We start from the raw sequence: 23,485 nt of genomic DNA, 5'->3' as shown, positions 1-23,485 counted from the left end.
CAGAATAGATGCTAAGGTATCATGTTGACCTTTTCTCTCCTCATTACTTTATTGACTAATACATTTATCTTAGAGGGATGTTTTTCAGCCCCTTCATGTATTGTGTATACAAGAGCAATAGAAGAACTCTTATCTCAACACTATATTCAAACATAACTACACTGCAGTCCTTGGACACATCCAATCCTTGGACTGTAGTCCTAAAACATCCTACATAATCTGGTCCTAACTCATGTAAAGAAGCACCACACTGGATCCACATTAGACCCAACTCTTCTTCCTAGTCTTTAAAAAGTAATAATCACATTATCTGCCTTCTAGACAGAGGCCCACCTATTCAAGGGGTTGCTTGTGTTCTCCCTTGGAGGGGTTCTAACCTGACAGTTCAGGAAAAGCTGTTCCCCTAGGTAGCAGGCTTAGTATTGCAGAGCTCTCTCTAGAATGTGACAGTGAGTACAAATATGTGGATTGGAAGGATGCCCAGAGTCTTGGACAGTGGTTCAGACTATTTTCAAGCATCTCTTACATCAACTTTCGTGTGGCTAGAATGACTGCTAGATCACACTAATTTTGGGGCCTCTTGAGACACTTCCTACTGCTTATTTTTCAAAAACTACTAAATGGATTTACACCAAATCAAGCAAAGGTACTACATGAGATTTACTTGTATGCCACATTATGCGCAGTTAAATTCAGTTGTTTTTTTCTGTTGCAGAGAGCAAAGATTTCTGTGGGCATTAAAATGGTAAGCCCCTCCTCCAATCCCTTTCTTTATCCTAAGCTGGACAGAACTGTACAAAACTGGCCAATCCCAAATCGGATTCCATTTTTGGGGACAGTTTCATGTGGATTTGTCACGCACAGCCCCAAAGTTATATCTATATATATATATATTTCTCCCCTCTTCATCCTTAAAGACCTAACAGAGTTATTGAGCAAATTAAATCAATGTTTCAAGCTTATCTTCTTCTTCTTCTTCAGTGCTTGTAAAAGCTTTCAATTTTCATAGGGATATAAATTAGTTAGAATATGTTCTGTATGTTTTCCTTATTATATCACTACTACTCTAATAGTCTATTAATTAGACAAAAAAAGAAAATATGATGAAGTATAACTCCAAGTCCAATATTTTTAGGTGTATCAAATAGTACATTAAGGAACCTTACTGTTGGCAGAATTGGAAAGAGCCATGCTCATTTGGACACAAGCCAAAAGCATAGCCTTGGATAGAAAAGACACACTAAGGTTTTTAAAGTATCCCATTGCCACTTACTGGGATACTATTCTATCTGATTTGCAATCTAATCTCACACACTAGTCAGATGATAGTGCCAATATTGGGGTAGGGGCTCTAGAAACATGGCATAAAATTGTTGATTGCTGCCAATTGTCTTATCTATCATGACGACCCTCATGCTCACACTTCCTGGAGTCATTAGCACTCTGTATGTTCCACAATGCTCTTCAGATATGGCAGATATGAGGAGTGGTGGTGGGTCACCAAGTCGTGTAGTCTTTCAAGTTGTTTTGTTATGATTATTATTGCTATATTCTTATCAAACTGCATGAATCAGATTCCAATGCTGCAAGTGATTTGCCCAGCGAATTGTATCTGCATTATTGACATACCATGTGTATTACACTGCCTTGTTTAGATTCTATGTCATTATATGTTACAAAATAGGCTGCGCTAGCCGTCGATGATATTTTTATTGTGCCTTAAAATGAAGAAAAACACGATAAACCTATTTAAGCAAAAGAAAATCAACATTCAAATTATGATGGATTGTATATTTTTATACTATATTTAATAGAGCTATAGGTGGCCATCAATATATTCATTCCTCTATTTTATTTGGTTTCTTCAGTCCACAAAAGAGAAATTAAACCTAAAGAATATCTTACAGCTCTTCCAACACCTCTAAATATGAGAATCAATCTCTCCTTGTCCTTCTCTTCAACATCATCAGAGAAATCTCTCACCCATCTGAAACCGAGACCGCAATCTGCCCTTCCCTGGCAGACCACTTCCACAAAAAGATAGCAGACATACACAGCAACTTTGAGCCATTACCAACTGGCTCCAGCCACCTCCTGACAAACACAGACATCTTCCATAGCCATTCCACCAATTGGACTCCACTCACCACACCAATCACCAGAGCAATAATGACCTCCATCCATGCCTTCAACCTGGGACAGAAGGAAAATTGGCAGCGCTCTCACCTCCATCCTCAACTCATTCATCTCTACTGCCACCTTCTCTGATGCCTAGAAACACACAGAGGTGAATCCCCTCCTGAAGAAGCCCTCTGCTGACCCCATCATGCTCAATAACTATCAACCCATCTCACTGCTTCCCTTCCTGGCACAGGTCCTGGAGAAAGCCATCAACTGCAAGCTCACCAACCACCTGGAAGTAAACAACCTACTTGACGCCTTCCAGTCCAGCTTCCGCTCCAACCAGTGCACTGAGACTCCCTTGACAGCCGCAACCGATGACATCAGAACCATCCTCGACCACGGTGAGACAGTAGCCTTGATCCTCCTCCACCTCTCAGCCACCTTCGACACCGTATCCCACCACATCCTCATTGCTAGACTCCACCACATCGACATTAGGGGATCGCCCTCAAATGGATCACCTTTTTCCTCTCAGGATGAACACAGAAAATTGGCCTTCCACCATTTACCTATGTACCCAAAAGCATCATCTGCAAAGTCCCCCCAGGAATCTTTCCTCTGTCCCACCTTCTTCAATGTCTATATGACTCCTCTGGCCAACATGGTCAACACCCACAGAACTCAACATTTTATAAGCTGAAGACACCCAACTCATCCTCTCCCTCACGGGAGACACCGCCACCACCAGATGCAACTTCCAGAACGCCATGATCAGCTGTGCCAACTGGATGCGATCTAGCTGCCTGAAACTAAACACAGACAAGACTTCCGTCTTTGGAAGAAAAACCTCCCCATGGGACAACACATGCTGGACCACGGCACACTGACCCTCACCTACTCCCACCAGTCAGGCCCGGCACCTCAGCATCATCCTGGACAGCGATCTATCCATAAAGCATCAGGCCAACACAGTAGCCGTCTCCTCCCACACCCTCCACATGTTTAACAAGATTTTCAGGTAGATCCCAGTAGGCACCAGGAGAACGGTGACTCAAGATCTCGTCACCAGCCGACTGGACTGCGGGAATGCACTTTACATCGGAACCCCCACCCACCTCCTCAAATGACTACATACCGGCCAGACTTGTTCTCGACCTCCCCAAATGAACCAGAATCACCCGCACCACAGAAATCTCCACTGGCCCTCGTTCTCAAAGAGATGCCAGTTCAAACTGCTTACCCTCGCCTACAACGCCCTCCACAATGCCGGACTCTTACATCACCCACTGCCTCACCATCCACTAACTGATCAGACAAGTCTGATCCACCTCCCTTGCCCTTGCATAAGTACCCCGCATCCAACCAAGCCCCTGCAGAGATTGTTCCTTCCCCTACTTCTCCAAGTCCTGGAGCAACCTCCCACTCACTCACCAACTTCAGGAGGAGACTCAAGCTCACAAACTTCAGGAGGGGACTCAAGACTTGGCTCTTTGACTGAGACTTACCATACCCCAGCACCTGAAATTCCCCTCCCCCACCCGACACTTTACAAATACCAACTGATTGATTCAGGCCACTTAGCCCCTTATAAACCTGGCAATTTCAACCACAGACAGTCGCTTTGAAAAATGCAGTACTATCGTGGAACTGAGATGAGCAGTGTCAGTCCAGGCTAGGAAAAAAATATTGATTGACATCTGTTTTTAATTAAAGTAAGCCACTGACAAGGTTTTCGTCATCCACTTTGTATGTCTGGACAAAATGTGTTTTTCCATGAGGTTGACCAACTTTTAACTAGGCAACTCTCACATTCAAGTTGAGGTCTAATATGTCTTCACCTTTCTGTTAAACTGCCTTTTTTCTGTTAACTCTCCTGTTCTCCAGACTCCTAGCTTCATTATAAAAATAGATAAAGAGGGAAGTAAACCAGTATAAAGCAGCTCTTCATTTGCGCAAAAATTCGAATTAACAAATATTGTTTTGCACGAAGTTCTTTTTACACCCTATATTTAATCAATGCCTTTGATTCACGTTTACAGGAAATAATTGTTTTGTATGTGCGTCATACTAGGAAAAGAGACAAGCTCAGGGCCGGACTGGCCATAGCGGGCACTGGGCGTTTCCCCGGTAGGCCGCTAGGTTGGGGGCCGGTTTTGGGCCCCTGGGGCCCCGTTTTGGTTACCGGGGTCGGCAATATCGTCCCCCTGTAACAAAATCGGCCAAAACCGGCCCTCGCAAACTGCTCTGCCGCACTGCCCCTCACCCCAGGGGGAGCCAGCTGAGCAGTTTGCCAGGGCCGGTTTCTGTTCCCAGTCCGGCCCTGGACAACCTTACCTTAATATTGGCTTACAAAGGTTGCTTCAAATGCCTCCATGTCTCTCAAAATAAGGAATGTGACTGGTCCTTCCAAAGGGACAAACTGGTGATTAAAAGGTTTAATGATATAATAAGCGTTTAATCTGGCGCTCCTCAAAACACATCAGTACAGCATGTGTAATTTTCTGGCTGAAAGAAGGGGCAGACATCGTGTGTTCCAAGAGAACAGATGGAAATAACCTCATGGTGAGGTGAAACCGATTTTAAAATAATTTGGATGGGACAAGTTGTATATTTGAGGGCTGTTAGTTTCTTCACTGCTATGAAACTGTTTTTACAAACTGCACTAAAGAAAACACTAAAATGTTAAGCAGTGATTGGGTAGCTTTTTAAATCGGGGATCAGAGACAAAAACAGTTCATGATTGAGGATAACACTTTATTCTATATTAAAGAAAGCACAAATGCTAAATTTGAAGTGATGCAGAGAACGTTCTTCCTCTGTAAATTAATGGAGCCGGATATCCACGTGTTCGTAGAGCAGAGAAGGCCACTGGGATTGGGAAATTGTAAACACATAAAGCGGCACAACTTTCTTTGATATTCACAATCTTTCCCTCTGGTTTTCTTCACATTCAATTTCCACCCTTAACTTTAAAGATGCAATAATAATGCAAACTGTGTGCTAAAAACATCATCCCAAAACGTATCTATATTTTCTGGGGCTCTATGACAAGTGATTTCTATATCTGGAAAAATGTAAACTATCTAGGGAAGAAAGAGAGAACTCGTGTAACTTGCCCAAATGCTCATATACGCATTTCTATGACCTGATGATTGTATGTCCTATTTTAGCATTTATACACTCCTTGGTGGCAAAAAAACATTTTTAAAAGTCCTCCTATTTAGAAAATTATTTATGTCGCACTTACGATCCAGGGAAGCAGTTTCTGTAGCTTGGAGTTTGTGTTTTTATTTTGTGTCAAGTTTACCCTTTTAGTATTTGAAGAGATATTTGGTTTATCCTCCAACTGTATTTCCCTCTTTTTGAGTGCCTCAGAAATTGTAAAAGGGTGGCATTTCCCCCTTATTTCACAATCTAGGATACCACACAAATTGTGCTAATTCCTAGAGATTTAGTTGCCAATTAAGAGTCTGGTGATCTTTGACCCCCAGGCTCGCGGTGGCACAGTGGTGGCGGTCCTACAGCCACCCTATTCTGATACGGTCATTCACACTGCCACCGCTGCGCCAGGGAACAGCCGTTTCCTGGCGGTGGCGCAGTGGACAGGGGTATCCAATATGCAAGGTGGCACTGCCGCGGTCCGCCGAGCATATTATGAGTTTCCCCACTGCCAGCCTTTTTATGGGGGTGAGCCTGCCATGAAAAGGCTAGCGTCAGGAAAACAAATGGGGCCCTAGTGGGCCCCATGCCGCCATGAGGATGCATTGAGTTGGGCACAACATGTGCCCCCGGTTTGCATTCACCCCAATTCCAGCATGGCATGGAGTCCATGCCATGCTGGAAATGCTTTGGCCTTCCCAATGCGGTGCCCGTTTTCAGGTAAAAGAAAAGCCCGCCCGACACGAGTTGTACTCTTAACCTGGCAGGAGTTCCATGCACTGCTTTGGCGGTGCTGTGCCGGAGCAAAGCTGGCGCAGCACCAACAAAGTCGTGATCTGGCTCTTAGCTTTTGCAACTTCTGCTGGGTTTATTGGGCAGGAAATGCAAATGGATGACAGGATAAAGGGTGAGGGGTACACAGTGCACTAACACTGAAGCAAAGACCACAAAGATGTAATTCCCCACTGCATTGAGGAAAAGGTCAAAATTAGTTGATGACAAAAATTGACAATGACCACAAAGTGTAATACACCCAGGTGGTTGCAGAGCCCAATTTCACTGCAGCACTCTGAATAAGGCCACTATTAGTTGAGGGAAAGAGCCGAAATCAATACAGCAGAACTACAGAATCTGCCTTAGTAGAAGTTAAAACCTTCCCTGACTTCTTCATAATAAAATGAGTAAGGACTGCCCTGCTCAGGATTCCCACCGTCCACCCAGGACTTTAATTTGACTTTCTTCATCAGAAATGGAACCATGAGTTGTGTGCAGGTAAAGCTGAATAAGGCCGCAGACATTTTTATTGTCTAGCTTTTAACATAAAGCTAATCCATTCCAGTGCAGAGCATACTTTGAAATAATTGGAAAAACATTAAAACTGTGAGCCCAGGGGCACAACAGATATAACTGCCCTGGCCCGAACTAAAACAAGGCCAGCACGATGGCACAAATCCAAGGAACCACATGAAAGCACAGGCAAAACAATTTCAGCACTTGTTTTCTTCGTTTAAATTTCTGGTCACAAATGGGTCAGACCCAATGTATTCCACTTTTTAGGTCTCGCCTGACCAGGCGCGCAACACCCATTGGGCTCACCGGGCTTCAGCCCCCCCCCCCCCCCCCGTCATGTGTGTCAGCCCGGCTGAGACAGCCTCGCGGGCTGGAGTCTGTGTAATTGCAGCCGCACCTGAGTACTTCACGGGTCTTTAAAAGACCATTGACACGTTAATGAGGCTTTTGTTGCGTTTTCGCCCCTTCTTACAGCCACTCTGCCTATGGCTGGAAGACTTAGCCCCCCCCGAAATCTTTTTCAGCCCCCCCCGAAATTTGGCTCTAGTTGCCCGCCTGCGCCTGACCCAGCGCATGCGCTGGTCTGGCGAGACTTATTGAGAGGGCTCCAAAAAGTGCTACCAGGCCAGCCTAGAGCTACAGTGCATGTGCGCGGGCTCACGTGCCACGCTTGACCGCGATTACTTTATGCAACTGTTGCATGACTAAACACTTATAAGGTCCCAAAGGCGAGACCTATTGGCTATGCCAATGCTTGTTTGTTCTGTAGTGAGCAAAATGGCAAACGTTTTCTTTACGTAACTTGTAATTGCATAACTTGTAATTTGTTTACGTAACTTGTAATTTGTTTACGTATCTTGCATTTTGCAAATTACTCGAAATTTGCTGGTCATCTGAATCAAAATTGTACACAAGGGCCTCCCTCACGTACCAAAATCCTGCAATGATTTGAGAAGAGCGTGTCTTGTAGTTGTGGCACGCATCATCACCACAAACCCCACAAGACATGTTACCCAAAGGTGAATAATATTGTGTAACAAAGCAGAAACAGAAGGAAAACAAAAAAATAAATGAAATGCACAAAACCCAACAATCAGGACTTGTAGGAGATTTCACTTACATTAGAAAAATTCCCCTGGGGCTAGCGTGTAAAACAATTATTTGTACACAAAGAAGGTGTGATTGCAATATGTTACAAACTTTGCGCCTTCAAAGGGTGCAACCGTTATGACCTGTGCTAGTTCTGCAGTCTGAATAATAACTTTGCCTACAACCAGTGCTTATGTCATTGTTAATAAGTCTATTTCCATAACCGCACGAGGGCACTTTATGCGAAGTATTAGGAACATTTTGAACTGCTAAGTGTATTTTAATTTTATTATCCGTGCATTATTTTACTAAACATATCATTCCTGTCCTCTTTCCGAGAAGTGGCCATATTGGTGCACCTTCTGAGTGAATGAACCATTTCACCCAGACTCTTTAGGATGCAACATAGGTACCCGAACATGTGAGAGAAAGGAGTCTGCAAATATCCATAAATGTACAAGCCTGTGGTTGTTCTAGAATAATTACTAGAGGTCAGATTAATTCAAGATTTTCCAGCCATCACTTTTTTGCTGAGTAAGTGAGTTGCCCCGAGTGATGTGGACTCATGTTCTTACTGCACCGATGACGACCAAGTTGGGCAAAACTGGGCTGGGGGTATCTTATGTCGCTGTTCAGATGATACTTGGCTTGCCAGTTTGATCTGCACTTTTCCTATTGAAGAAGGACTAAGGCATATTAGAATGTGATATATTGCCCTCTATAATGGAACAGACAAGCTATAACATTGTCAAGGAATGCACCTTCAATAATGACCAGTAGTTCAGACCTAATCAAACATTTCAATCCTTCAGAATTTTTGCTGTTCATATAACTTGGGCACATAATTTGCAGAGCGTGTACTCTTCAACTCCTTTCCTAGTACACGGCACACTTTGCTATACTCAGTATTTGCACATTGGAAGGTGCAGAGGCCTATGGAAAAAGCTTCACCAAATTTTTAGTAGCCCCTGCTACACAATGTTGTGTAGTGATACATAGTTAATGAGACTGTGACAGCAAATATATAATTATAAAGGGGTCCGATTAACAACTAGTGCATAAATATATGCATCATAGACATACAAATATCATTTCTGAAGATGTGCATGGTTTTATGATTTAGAGAACGCAAGAGGATGAAAAGCGTTGCTTTCCAAGCATGCACTTACTTGTCCATTCATGCTCCAATGTATTTTATGAATGGCAGAAAATCCAAGGCAATGTATATTTCAGAAATGAGTAAAAAAAACGTATTAGTTTGAGCATTTTAAATCCAATGATAAGTATGCTTATTGGCAAAGTCCGTTGACTTCATTAATATTTTTATGAAACTTTGCAGGCTTCACAACCTGCCAAAAGTGTGCAGAGGATCTAACAAATACATAAATAATAAAAGACAAGTCGCTTCTGCACCCCTGTACACCAGCGTCGGTTTCTCTTTACCGCAGCTGTAAATTGCTCTCTCACCCACAAGGGGGGTTCCTCCCCGCAAGGTCCCTGAGGGGTAGGGGGGGGGGGCGGGGGGGGGGGGAGGACATCCCACCTTCCCCAGTGGAGGAACCTGTGGCTTTAAAACATCATATTTGCGTGATCTGTGGGCACAGAAACCTCACTATGGCGAAGTTCGACTAAGTCATACTCCACTCAGCTTGAATTTGCCCCAATCTGCACCTACACCTCAATGAAATATGGAGGTGAACATATTCCATTCACATCATGGCAGGGGACACACTCTTGCACATCAACTTAGTGCTTTTCTAGGGTGATAAATGGCCATCAAACGTTTGGGAATGCCCACAACGTACGTGTTGATGATTGTTCATCAACCTTTTGCTCGGAAACTGTCAGGAATATTCTTTTTTCAACCCCTGCTAGGGCTAGACTGGGAAACCAAAAGCAGCCCTTGAAAAAATGTTCAAACCAGCCCTTCTCCCATCATCTCATCATGCAATCTCTCTATTTCTGCCAACCCATTATCCTGCCCTCATTCCTATCTCTTCGCTTTCTCTCTACCTTCCCCCTCCCTCCCTTCCTCTTAAATGGTGGAGGAGTGTCTCCCCACCTGCGGAGACCACAGCAGGCAAACAGCAATAAATAAAATGGCATAATATTGCCATTTTATTTTGCCACCAGCTACCGCTGTGTACAGCGCAAGCGAGAAGCAGGGGGTGGGGATGAATCCTGCTATTGCAGTATTACTGCTGTCCCTGTCAGTGCGCATGTCGGGTTGGCTGGCTAGCAACCTACGGCCAGCCTGACATGCGCACTGTACACCCAACAATCCCATGGCTGAGAAAAAGCCTGGGGATTGATGGCACAGGCCACCAGCCTCAAAATGAGAGCAGGGTTAGCCTGCTCCCCACCAATCCTGGAGCTGCTCTCATTCTGAGACGCTGCTCTCAGTCACGTTCAATGAGCAGGAAGGGAAGTCTTTACCTTTCCTGCTCGTGGACGTCACACCCTTATCGCTGGGAGTGCCGCACTGGGCTGAACATTGTTGAGGTGAGTATTGTATTGCCAGCAGCCGCTTCTTTCTTTCTGTCTTCAAGCCTCCCCGTTCCTGCTGAAATTAACTTTGAGGAGCTAGTGAAAGTAACAGAAGCCCCAGGAGAGGCTCTGGGCCTTCAAAACCGGCCTCCAAGGGCTTCAGCCCGAAGAGAAATGCCCAGTGGAAAAATTGACCGATCGGTTGCAGTAGTCAATTCAGTCTGCTCGAGAAAATTAGTGTTTACCCTGCTTGTGTGACTTTTGTTGAGGAACAAGATGAAAAGGTGTGAGCTGTAAAGTTAGCTGGTTACTTACATGCAATGTGGCCAATGCAGACCTCAGGACATCTCAAGGCACTTGGAGGGGCTGAGAGAAGGATGGATCAGGTACGGGGAGGGGGTAATAGAAGAACTTGTGAACAATATGATCTTTACCAAAATGTCCATAACTCAGTGAGAGCAAGGCAGTAATGCATTGTAGGTAGCCAGAAGTAGGCATGTGACTGCTAGATCACAATGCAAAAGATTTTTGTGCATTGAAGTTACACTTGTGTTTTCCCTAAACCATGTGATTAGGAATAAAAGAACCAGTGGTGGCTGGCTTGTACTAAGGGTGGTAGGTCTATGGGAGGCACACAAAAAAAAATAGACTTACCTTGTATCTTGCCGCGCGACAGTCACCTCCCTCGAGTGTCTTCTCTCCTCACGGAAGCTCCCGATGAAGGAAAATTGCACCACCCAATCCTGGTGGTGCTTTCACAGCATGAAAGGAGCACCAGGATTGGATAGAGCGGCCTATCGCAGCGCTCCTAAGAGCACTGGAGGCCTATGCTTTCTCAAACCTAGCTGTCTAAGACAGCTGGGTTAAAGAACTTTAAAATGTGCATGTCTGGCTGGCCGTCCTAAGATGGCTACCAAAGGGACATGCGCATTTTAAAGCACGTAGCTCTCTGCTGCTTCCACTCTGCAGCACTGGCCTTGCACTGTCCTGACAGCTCAGGATGGCTTGCTGAAAAATATAACGGTAATAAATTAATTCTACCACTTTATTTTTCAGCTCTAGGGCATGTGGAGTGACGCTCCTCCTCTCAAATGGAGGCGCAGCCCCAATACCAGTGGAACCTCAGTGGTGACATTTTATTCAACTGAGAGATGTAGCAAAACTGCTCTGTTTCACATTTGTCAACCAATGATTGTAACAGTCATTGTTTACATTTCATTTTTTTTTTTTGCAGTTTTATACAGTGCAAACTCAACCTATCATCTCTACAGTTTTCTCTTTCCAGTTGTCTCTCTCTCTCTCTCACACACACAGACAGACACTGCTTTATTTTACTGTGCTGTTGGTAAATGGGTGTTTTAAGCATAGCAGTTGACACAAGTTAGGGTGTTTGCTGTGTGCATTGCATTTCACATATGGTCAATTTCAGTATTTTTGCGCCTTTGAGCCAGCATCATGCTTTCAATCCATTGTGGTCTTATTGGACACAAGGTCCACATTTTGGATAAAAAAGTTTCTTATTTATAAGTCATACCTCTTGTTTTTATACAGTGTGTGTGTCTACAAGGATTATCCCTTTCGTTCGTCCCCGAGGACCGAATATCTTTTATCCAGGCTGTACACACGAAGTTCTATTGAAACGATGAGGGTGCCAGGTAGATGTGTTGTGCGCAAAGTGTGCTGCGGAGTGAATCACTGAGGTGTTATGCACGCCTTTGGGCAATATGAGTGTTTAAAAGCCTCCTTCCTATACTTGAGTGGTTCCTCATAGGAAGAAAATGCATGGGTTTGCGAAATACGTGTTTTATACATACGTAGGTTGTCCCTTGGCTGCTGATTCTGCGAGTATAAATTGTTTGCTTCCTCATTTGTATATACACACATTTAGCCAGGGATTAAAAGTCCTGATAAAAGCCATAGAGGCCTCCTAGTTTGTTTCCACACTGATATGTAAAGTGTTTTCTGCCATAGTCTTCTGTGTAGTGAGTTATAGTTTGGGTGGATATATCCGCGGTGAACTCCTCCCTCTCCATTTTGTTTTTGTTTACGCTTTGGAGAAGGCCGCTCTGCTCCACCTCTGGTTTTTGCTCACAGAGCCTACAGGTCACCTTCCCGCATTCAGCTTTATTTCATCTTCAGGGTGTGTGAGGAACTCCCAGATGATTTCTTTGATGATCTCTTGCTCTACCGTCTTCACTGTATAGACCACCTCTTCCTGACTTTCTTCCCTTGCTGCTCCAGGGGATGGCCCTGCTATGCCTGGCTTGTCTCTGCAGTTTTGTATGAAGCACTGAGCAGTATGCTCCTCTCTCAAATGCTCAGGCCTCTTGCTGTAGTGTAAATAGTGGATCTCTCCCCATTTCAAGTGAAACATTAGGTTCCCTGGCTTCCCGAAACTGAGATTGGTCTTTAAAATGTCAATTAGTTTCTGGTTGTCTGTGGTTGTCACAGGTATTTCACCCCTGTAGCAAGGCACACTGAGTCCATGATCTCACGAGAGGCCACGTTACACTAAAAAGAAAGTTGAATTAGGTAGAAAAAGCCCCCGAATTTTTAAATTTCGACCCAGAGCACAACTTTAGGGGCTTTATATATTGCAAAGGGTCAGTTTTTAATTTTTAAACTGCTTCCAAATGTGTCAGTAGTCTCTGGACTGTTTTTCTAGGCTAAAGACTCAACAGACAAATGGTGCTGGCAGTTCATAGTCTCAAGCACTAGTTCCTTCTCTTCATACACGTAAGAAGGCATGACTAGTTCATGGTCTATTTGTCAAGACCGCAGACGGTGGGAACCATCTTATGGGTATTCAGTTGACAGATGTAAGGGTGCTCAGAATCTTCTGCAGGAGCGTCAGGAACCTGAAGATATATCCCTGTCTTCCCCTGCGGCCCTCCGTCTCTATCAGACCCTAGAGAACCGGATGGCACGCCAAGGGAAAACAGGGTGACAAAACAAGGGAAGGAGGGTATGACTTCAGAGGTAGTGTTGCGGAGGGTCCAAGAAGGTGGGTCTTCTCTGTATGCACCCTGTAATAGAAAACTAATCACTCTTCCCTCTGTCACATAAATAGTAAACAATGAATGTCAGCACGCTCACCTACCACTGGGGTCTGAATCTCTTGGCAGGATTGGAATCACCAATATGGGGAATACCAGGTACACAGGAGAGGATAGGCATAGAATGACCAGTTTTTCCTAAATCACATAAGCTACAAGTCAGAGGAACTTATGTAATGGTAACATACATCACATCCGAGCTACTATAGGTCTTTCACTCACTCATGGAAACCACTCCAACTCCTCTTCCTGGTATTTACAAATGGCATGTACAATGGAACTTCTGTGGATGTGGGCTACGACCTAACAGGAAAGCAGCAGGCAATAACGATTAGATTCACTCATACTTAAGAGACTTGTAAACACATAGGAAAAATGGAGCGCGTTGCGCTGTTACCGTGTTTCAGTCGTGCATCGGCTCGTACTTCGTGGTTCACGCTAGCAGCCCCCCTCGTCTAGTGAAACTGATTTCTCAGAGGAGAACTATCCCACCAGTCTTAAGGAGAAGAAATGAACCAGGGTTGTAAGATATGAGGGTGAGTGTTGTGGGATGTTGTGGGTCTTCCGGATGTCGGAGGAATTAGTGAATTCCCATTAAAAGGGAAGACAAGGAACTAGATGGATGAGTGGGACTGAATGATGCAAGGGATAGCTGAACCCTCAAATAATAGCAAAACAGGGTGGAGGAACGGAGTGGGGAAGGACACCGATAAAGAAACGACAAGCACACTATACACACTATCTTACCGCCACCAAGGTGCTCGCACTGCGTCTGAGAAGCAGCAATGGGAAACGGAAAAAGGGCGTACGAATGGACGACAAACAATGGCACACACAAGCGAGCTCTAAGGTGGAACAGGAGAGCTCGCAACGGTAATACTTTGGCGTCTTGCAAGCACGCCAAAACCGCTCGAAAAGAACCCGCAAGGATTCACGCTACTCCGGAAACAGGAAGCAATCTTTCCGGAAGCCAGGCATTCAACACTCGGACCAAATCAGGCAACTAAGCTAGAACGCTAAGCGCAATTGTGCGCGCCTAGCCTCCTTAAATACTGGTTCGTCTGTGGATCAGAGTTCGTGTCCCGGGGCATGACAGCACACTCCCCCCACAACGGCCCCCCCCCCGTCTTGGGTTTATCAGGATGCCGCATGTGAAACAGGCGTACAAGTCGAGGGGCGTGGACATTAGCGACCGGCTCCCACGTACGTTCCTCCACTCCATATCCCTTCCAATGTACAAGGTATTGGAGTGTATTCTTCACCAATCGCGAATCCACTATGGATTCTACTTCATACTCAGAGGGATCTGAAAGAGAGACTGGAGGTGGACGACGCGGGAGCCGGGTGCCTGACTCCACAGGCTTTACCAGAGAAACGTGGAACACTGGATGTATCTTGAAGGAGGTAGGTAATTCCAGTTTCACAGCCACTGGATTAATCACACTGTGTACCTTGTATGGACCTATGTAGGCAGGGTTGAACTTGCGTGGACCACGGAGTGCCAGATGTTTAGTGGAAAGCCACACCTTATCCCCCGGTTCATAAATAGGTTCTAACCGTCTATGAAGATCAGCCCCCTCCTTATACGCTATCTTTGCGGCTTCCAGGTTCTCCCGGGTGCAACTATGGATTTCTCGCAGCCGTGAGATAAAGTCATTGGCCGCCGGGGTAGGGCCTTCCTGGGACACTCCAGTAGGTAACAACTTGGGATGGAATCCGTGAGAACTATAGAAGGGTGAGTAGCCTGTAGAGGAATGGGGGCTGTTGTTATATGCGATTTCTGCCACCCACACCCATTCATCCCATTCTATAGGTTTCTGCAATGCCTGTGTTCGTATGTACTGTTCGAAGCATTGGTTAACCCTCTCAGTCTGCCCGTCGGATTGGGGGTGATGACTAGAGGACAACCTGACATCTATACCAAGCAAGGAGCACAAACATTTCCAAAACCGGGACGCAAACTGGGCCCCCCTATCAGACACCAGCACGGAGGGAATTCCATGTAGACGGACGATTTCTCGTAGGAACACTGAAGCTAGTTCACTGGCAGTAGGCAACCCCCTCAAGGGAACAAAATGAGCTGTTTTAGTAAACATATCCACCACCGCTAGCAAGGTAGTGTTGTGGTTTTGGGTCACCGGCAACTCGACAACAAAATCAAGGGATACAGTATGCCAGGGTCCCGGCGGAGCAGGGAGAGGCAGGAGTAAGCCCACTGGGTTTTGGCGGGAGATTTTGGACTGGGCACATACATGACACGTCTTAACATATGTCATAATGTCCTTCAGCATGCGCGGCCACCAGAATCGTTCTCGCACTGTCTGAGTAGTCTTTTTAATTCCTGGGTGGCCTGCCAATGTATGGGAGTGGTACCAATCCAACACCTGTTGCTGTAGTTCCCTAGTGGGTAAAACTATTCCCCCTTGTACACATACGTATCCGTTCTGAATGGTAGTGGGCTGAGAACCCACAACACCCCCCATTTCTGCTGATGACTGACTCTGCCTAACCTGGGTGAGAAACATTTCTTCAGAGAGAACCCCACCTACGATGGCTTCCTTAGGAACTATAGTCGGGGCTTCCAAAGGCAGTTCGGGGTGATCAAACCCTAAGCGAGATAAAGTGTCCGCCTTCCCATTTTTCCGCCCTGGACGGTAGTGAATACAAAAGTCATACTCGCAAAAGAACTGTGACCACCGTATTTGCCGCATAGACAACGCTTTGGCGGATGTCAAATATTGGAGGTTGCGGTGATCTGTCAGGACTGTTGTTTGATGCCTAGCCCCCAATAAATACTGACGCCATTCTTCAAAAGCCTTTTTTATAGCAAGAAGCTCCTTTTCACCTACCGCGTAATTGTATTCCGCCGGGGTAAATTTGTGTGAAAAATAGGCCACTGGGTGATTGAGGCCACTAACAGGGTCTCTCTGACTGAGTACGCCCCCCACGGCCACTTGCGAAGCATCAACCTCCACAATAAAAGGCAGGGCCGGATCAGGGTGGTGAAGAACGGGAGCTCGAGTGAAAGAAAGACGCAATTGTTGGAATGCATTCTCAGCTGTTCTGGACCAGGTATAGATAACTCCCTTCTTCAAGAGGGCCGTAAGTGGCGATGCCAAATCAGAAAAATTCTTGATAAACCTTCGATAAAAGTTGGCAAAACCCAAGAAGCTTTGCAACTCTTTGACCGTCTTAGGCGCTGGCCAGGACAAGACAGCCTTCACCTTACCAGGATCCATTGCCAAACCCCATGGAGACACCACAAAACCTAGAAAGGGCACCTCTTGAGTGTGGAAAGAGCACTTCTCTAGTTTACAGTACAATTTGTTGTCATGTAAGCGTTCTAATACCTTCCGTACATGCATTATGTGTTCTGACAGGGAGGCAGAATAAATCAAGAGATCGTCAATGTAGGCTATGACATAATCTTCTAGCATATCTCTGAGCACTTCAGTAATGAAAAATTGAAATGCTGCAGGAGCATTACAAAGCCCAAAGGGCATGACTAAATACTCATATAGCCCGTATTTGGTGCAAAATGCTGTCTTCCACTCATCTCCCTCCTTGACTCGCACAAGATGGTATGCACCACGTAGATCTAATTTCGTGAAGTACTGTGCGCCTCTCACCCTGTCAAGGAGGGAGGAAATGAGGGGCAACGGGTAACGGTTCTTGATGGTGACTTGATTCAACCGTCGATAGTCAATACAACATCTCAATCCCCCTTCCCGCTTGGGAATGAAAAACAATGCAGAAGAGGCCGGGGAGCGTGAAGATCTGATGAACCCCTTTTCCAGCATGTCATCGAGGTACTGTCGTAGATACACGTTTTCCTTGTCTGTTAGTGAGTATACACGACTGCAAGGTATTCTAGCCCCCGCTTCTAGGTCTATTCGGCAATCGTACACCCTATGTGGAGGGAGAGATTCTGCTTCTCGGGGGTCGAATACGGCCTTCAAATCGGCGTAACAGGTAGGCAGCTCAGACGCTTGTGCTTCTGCCATAGGAGGTGTGTCAGCTAGCGTGCCAGCTATCACTCCCTTTTGACTTTGGGAAGGGCGAAATTCAAGAAGGGAGTTTTCCCAATCTATGATGGGGTTGTGGAGTCTTAGCCATGGGATTCCTAATAACACGGGAATGTGTGGTGAATGAATCAGATCGAAGGACAGGTCTTCCTGATGCTGAGGTCCTATACTCATGTGCAACTGCTCTGTTTGATGGGTTACCGGTCCCGAGACAAGCGGCCTGCCATCGATAGTTGAGACCCTATTGGAAACCTCTTTCATTACACAGGGTATTAGGTTGTTACGGGCCCATTCTTCATCCATATAATTTCCTGATGCTCCAGAATCTATCATTATTCTTACATGTAATCCCTGCTGTTCCAAGGCGATATAGGCGGAAACATAGAAATGTGACGTGGCGGACAAGTCGTGATCAGCGGGGGAGACCGTACAACCTGAACTGCCCGGGAGCCTGGTCTCAAAGGACCCCGGACTTTCTAGTTTCCCTGTCGATTAACAGGGCTCGGTTTAACAGGACACGCTCGTACAAAATGACCGGCTTTACCGCAGTACATGCACAATTTCTCGGCCCTTCTTCTCTGCCTTTCTCCTTGCGTCAAGGGGCCCCGCACCATCCCTATTTGCATAGGCTCGCTCTCATCCACGGACTTTGGCAGCTCACTCTTCTTCTCTTTAAACAGTCCATATCTCGGTTCCCCTTTTCCCTTTTCGTTTTTTCGTTCTCTTAACCTATGATCAATTTGAATCACTAAGTCTATTAGGTCAGGACAGGATTCGGGTAACTCAACTATTTGGGATAGAGCGTCCTTTAATTCATCCCGCAAACCCCTGTAGAAGAGTGCACCTCGTTTTTCTTCCGGCCAGTTGGCCTCTACCACTAGTCTCCTAAAGGAAGTGATGTACTGGACCAAATCATGGCTCCCCTGCTTCAAGGCTAGCAACTCAGTATCCGCCGCGTGGGTATACACATGTCTATCGAACAGTTTACGGAACTCCCTCCTAAAGGCTCCATAGTTATATAGTAGAGGATCATCTCTATCCACTAAGGGTATAGCCCAATCAGCAGCGGACCCGCTTAAATAAGAGATGGCGAACGCCACCCTAGACTGATCTGAGGGAAAACAAGCGGCCTTGCATGAAAAGTGTAGTTGACATTGACTCAGGAAAGCGGCACATCGGGCTGCGTCTCCTGCGAAACGCTCCGGCGGAGCTAGAGGAATGGACTGGGGGGTGGTTACATGGATAACTGGTTGTTGGCCAGTACTTCTCTCTCCTGAGGGCCCCGCTCTTTGTAGGCCCTGCAGGGCATCTACCCTTGCTGCTAAGGCCTGGGTCTCACCTTGCAAATTGCCTATCATATTGGCCACATCAGCCAACGTTACTGTTCCCAAATCCATGACGCTCGGGCAGAACACACTGTTTTAGGCTTAGCGTTCTGTAAGGGTGCTCAGAATCTTCTGCAGGAGCGTCAGGAACCTGAAGATATATCCCTGTCTTCCCCTGCGGCCCTCCGTCTCTATCAGACCCTAGAGAACCGGATGGCACGCCAAGGGAAAACAGGGTGACAAAACAAGGGAAGGAGGGTATGACTTCAGAGGTAGTGTTGCGGAGGGTCCAAGAAGGTGGGTCTTCTCTGTATGCACCCTGTAATAGAAAACTAATCACTCTTCCCTCTGTCACATAAATAGTAAACAATGAATGTCAGCACGCTCACCTACCACTGGGGTCTGAATCTCTTGGCAGGATTGGAATCACCAATATGGGGAATACCAGGTACACAGGAGAGGATAGGCATAGAATGACCAGTTTTTCCTAAATCACATAAGCTACAAGTCAGAGGAACTTATGTAATGGTAACATACATCACATCCGAGCTACTATAGGTCTTTCACTCACTCATGGAAACCACTCCAACTCCTCTTCCTGGTATTTACAAATGGCATGTACAATGGAACTTCTGTGGATGTGGGCTACGACCTAACAGGAAAGCAGCAGGCAATAACGATTAGATTCACTCATACTTAAGAGACTTGTAAACACATAGGAAAAATGGAGCGCGTTGCGCTGTTACCGTGTTTCAGTCGTGCATCGGCTCGTACTTCGTGGTTCACGCTAGCAGCCCCCCTCGTCTAGTGAAACTGATTTCTCAGAGGAGAACTATCCCACCAGTCTTAAGGAGAAGAAATGAACCAGGGTTGTAAGATATGAGGGTGAGTGTTGTGGGATGTTGTGGGTCTTCCGGATGTCGGAGGAATTAGTGAATTCCCATTAAAAGGGAAGACAAGGAACTAGATGGATGAGTGGGACTGAACGATGCAAGGGATAGCTGAACCCTCAAATAATAGCAAAACAGGGTGGAGGAACGGAGTGGGGAAGGACACCGATAAAGAAACGACAAGCACACTATACACACTATCTTACCGCCACCAAGGTGCTCGCACTGCGTCTGAGAAGCAGCAATGGGAAACGGAAAAAGGGCGTACGAATGGACGACAAACAATGGCACACACAAGCGAGCTCTAAGGTGGAACAGGAGAGCTCGCAACGGTAATACTTTGGCGTCTTGCAAGCACGCCAAAACCGCTCGAAAAGAACCCGCAAGGATTCACGCTACTCCGGAAACAGGAAGCAATCTTTCCGGAAGCCAGGCATTCAACACTCGGACCAAATCAGGCAACTAAGCTAGAACGCTAAGCGCAATTGTGCGCGCCTAGCCTCCTTAAATACTGGTTCGTCTGTGGATCAGAGTTCGTGTCCCGGGGCATGACAACAGACAGCAAAGGCCATTTTAGGTTTGTAAAGTTTGCGGCCTAGAAAATTAGTCTGTGGACTACCACCACAGCTTTTACTTATTTGGGGGACTAGGATGGACCGCCTCTATGGCTTGGCCTAACTAAGGAAGATATTTACACTAAACCAACACATATAACTGTTCAGAGATGTATACGGAAGACAAGCTAAATTTACCATAGGAACTAAAGTGGACAAACACGTTTTTTTTACACCACACCCATTCAGCTATTTTCCCCCTACACAGAATTGCATGAAACTAGGTATGCTAGACTTAAGCTGACAATGCTAAGCAACTTCTAAATTTTGTACAGATCTGTCCATAGGGTCAAAGGTTATACCCAAATCATTACAGGCTTTTCGAAGAAAAGTGCAGATGAGCCATAACTACCCAGTGGCAACTGCAAAGGAGTATTAAGTTAACCACTTTTCAGGCGTCTAAGCAACACTCTCAACACTCTACAATCATAGGGAAACCACAGTAAAAAGGCCCATTTGTATTTTGTAACAACCATAAAGTCACCAGGAAAGGAAAGAAAACGAAAATAATAAACTGAATAGACAAAAATGCAAATACACAAACAAAATGAGACCTGCCAAGCCAGCTAAATTTTACTTAATGACACATAAAACTACAAGCATACAACCACTTGATCAATGAGTGATGGTTGAATGGGTATCTTTAAAACTACCTGATCCTCGTATCACATAAAGTAGATTCATATTGTTTAGTAAGACACACAAGTATAGAAGGTAAAGATTTGGGCTGGAAAAAAATAAGACCAGATTATCGAAGCTCTAACCCAATGATCATAAATCAAACATTTCGGACTATTCCCATATTTTCTTCCTTATCTATATCTCTCACATTGCAGTGATCCTAGTTTCATACCAGATATGAAGCCATGCTATTTTTGTGGATCAAAAACAGTGTTTAATTTGTAAATGTTCCGTGGCCAGAAGTTTTCTTCAAAAATCAGTGGCTGTGGCTATCGAAGGTCAGGATTTCCAAATAACAAGGCTACCTAGTCTTTATTCTGCCTCGTGCCTCTTTACTTTAACACCGGACACTCCCGGACTCTTTAACTCACTCTTATAGTTTTCATCCTTGCTTTCTTCTTTTGAAACGGTCTTCCATTTTTATCTTTGTCTTTCTTTCCCTCGTTTGTGCTTTTCTCTCTTTTGCTCTGGTTCAAAGTCTGTTGAGATAAAATCGGTGCCAATCCCCAAAAACAAGTGCAGGTGGACCTCACTTGCAACCACCGGCTCCAATTAAGCACTGACCAAAGCTTGTATCCCAAGTGTCTATCTGGTATAACAATGTGGTACAGAGCGATATACATTATCCCAGTGTGTGGACTCTTCTAGGACGTATCTGTGGACTGCGATACAGTGAGCTTCATTGTCCTGTGAAGTCCATTCAAAGACAATCCAATTGTTAGGTTAATTCCAAGTGAGATACAGCCAAGTATAAATGCATGGACTATTTGTCTAAAAGAATTCCAGTAATATGTAGGGATGCCAAGAAGAATGAAACATTGCTTCCAGTGGTGAGCCTTCAGTTACTTCCAGAAGACCATACACGAGGGACCTGGGTGTAAAGAGAGCTCTAGATCCCACAAACGCATTCATGAAATTTGGCAGAATTTGGATGTTCCACGCATGCTGGTTTATGCTATATAGCCAAATAAGTCTCATATCTCTCTTCTAATGGTTTACACTTGCATAGGAATTTAAGAAACCTTTACAAAGAGATCTCGTGGCCTCCAAAGTGCTGTGATTGTATGAGTGAGTAGTTCATCCACTTTTTCACAAGCATTGTATACCTATAGTCTTGATTGTTTTAATATAAATTCAAAACAACAATCAACTGGAAACAAAGAAAAACTAGAACTGCATGAAACCGAGGAATTTTTGAGCTGGAACATTAACTATGAATTTATGAAATAATTATATGTGAGCACAGATTGAGAACAGAGAGAAATCCAAGTGGTTGGATTGCAACAAATTGATGGCTTGTGAATGCCAAGTTTTTCACAAAGCTTTAACCGCTGTTTTCCTGTTCAAGATGTTTTCACCAAAAGTTCATACATTTCCGATGTGCCTAGTTTGTAAAAGAAAAAAAATAAGTGTTCAGGACCCAAAATTTTCTTATGAACGCGCACAGACAGCATTGCCAAATGCTGGGGTTGCTGAAAATCACAACTGCCTACTTTGATTTCACCTCATAACTTTCGTTCACTGCCATACGCTTCATATTTGTTTCTTCTTTATCCCTGCTTTCTCCTTTTGTCACTGTTATTCTGTCTTCATCTTCCTTTTTTTCCTCCTTTTTCTGCCTCATTTGTCTCTCTAGTTCAGGTTCAACTTCTGAGGATGATAAATGAGTCCTGGTGGTGACGCTTTGTCACTATTTTGTCGGGTTGCTCAATGTATACTAATTTGCACATAATGTATATATATATATATATATATATATAGTGCTTAATTATTTAAATACTACTATTGATTGTTAATACTGGCTGTGGCTGTGTAACTTTCTATGGCAATATTTTTAAATTTGTTTAAATGTGTTTATGAAAATAATATACATTTTAAAACTTATTTATTTGTGGAATTTGCACAAAAAAAACAATATTTTGTACATTTGGGGTGTTACATCGCATTAGCAAACGTATTTTCTTTATGTCTATTAGACGAAGGATGAGCCCGTAGTCACATGTTATTCTCACTATCACTTTAAATTGCATGGTCACTCCTCATGGCGTCATGTGATCAAGGCCTTTCTGGGGCCGAAACCCGTCATGGCGGCAGTGCAGGGTTGAAAGAATAAACATTCTGCACTAAAACTTGGGTCCGTACCGTCCTTTATGCGAAATTGGAGAAATGGATTTTGCGGCAGACAGGAGGACACTAGAGCTTGCACCATCCGTTGCACCTGGCAGAACTGCCAATGACAGTACTAACACACTACTAATTAGTACACTCTTAAAAGTGTAACAATTCATACTATTACAGGACCCCAAAGCTATAAGAATGGCTTTGGAGGCAAATACTAATAATTGGAAATTGAAATAATACACAGAACTTGTTATGCTCATACCTAAATTGGCAGACACCACTACCATGTGGCAGACAGTCATAAGCCCTGGTTCTTGCAATTAAGTGCCGGTGCTGAGCACCGGAAAGCACCGGCATAAATTAAGCACTGTTTATGTTTTTCCAAGAGATTCTCTTTACCAGACCACAAACACAGTAGCACAGCACAGATACTCAGCCTCCAAGAGGTATTTTGCAATTTTCTATTTAATTTTTATAAATGATGCATATTCCAGTGACACAAAATCAGACAACATGACGACCAAAACGCTTCGGCTAATGCCTTCAACTATATCTATCTATCTGTAGTATAACTAATAACATATTTTTGTTCCACAAACAACACTACAGACAAGTCAAGGGCAC

At 44.7% G+C, this 23,485-nt stretch overlaps 1 protein-coding gene across 3 annotated transcripts in view; it reads right to left on the bottom strand.

The window, feature by feature from the left end:
- MYLK (myosin light chain kinase) overlaps positions 1–23,485 on the bottom strand; it is a 1,478,514-nt gene that overhangs the window by 973,336 nt on the left and 481,693 nt on the right. The gene's annotated exons all lie outside the window — the stretch shown is intronic.

The sequence above is a fragment of the Triturus cristatus genome, chromosome 3_2 (assembly GCF_964204655.1).
Source record: "Triturus cristatus chromosome 3_2, aTriCri1.1, whole genome shotgun sequence".
NCBI lineage: Eukaryota > Metazoa > Chordata > Amphibia > Caudata > Salamandridae > Triturus > Triturus cristatus.
The sequence above is the reverse complement of the archived record's forward strand: the minus strand, read 5'-3'. Positions and strand labels throughout refer to the sequence as shown.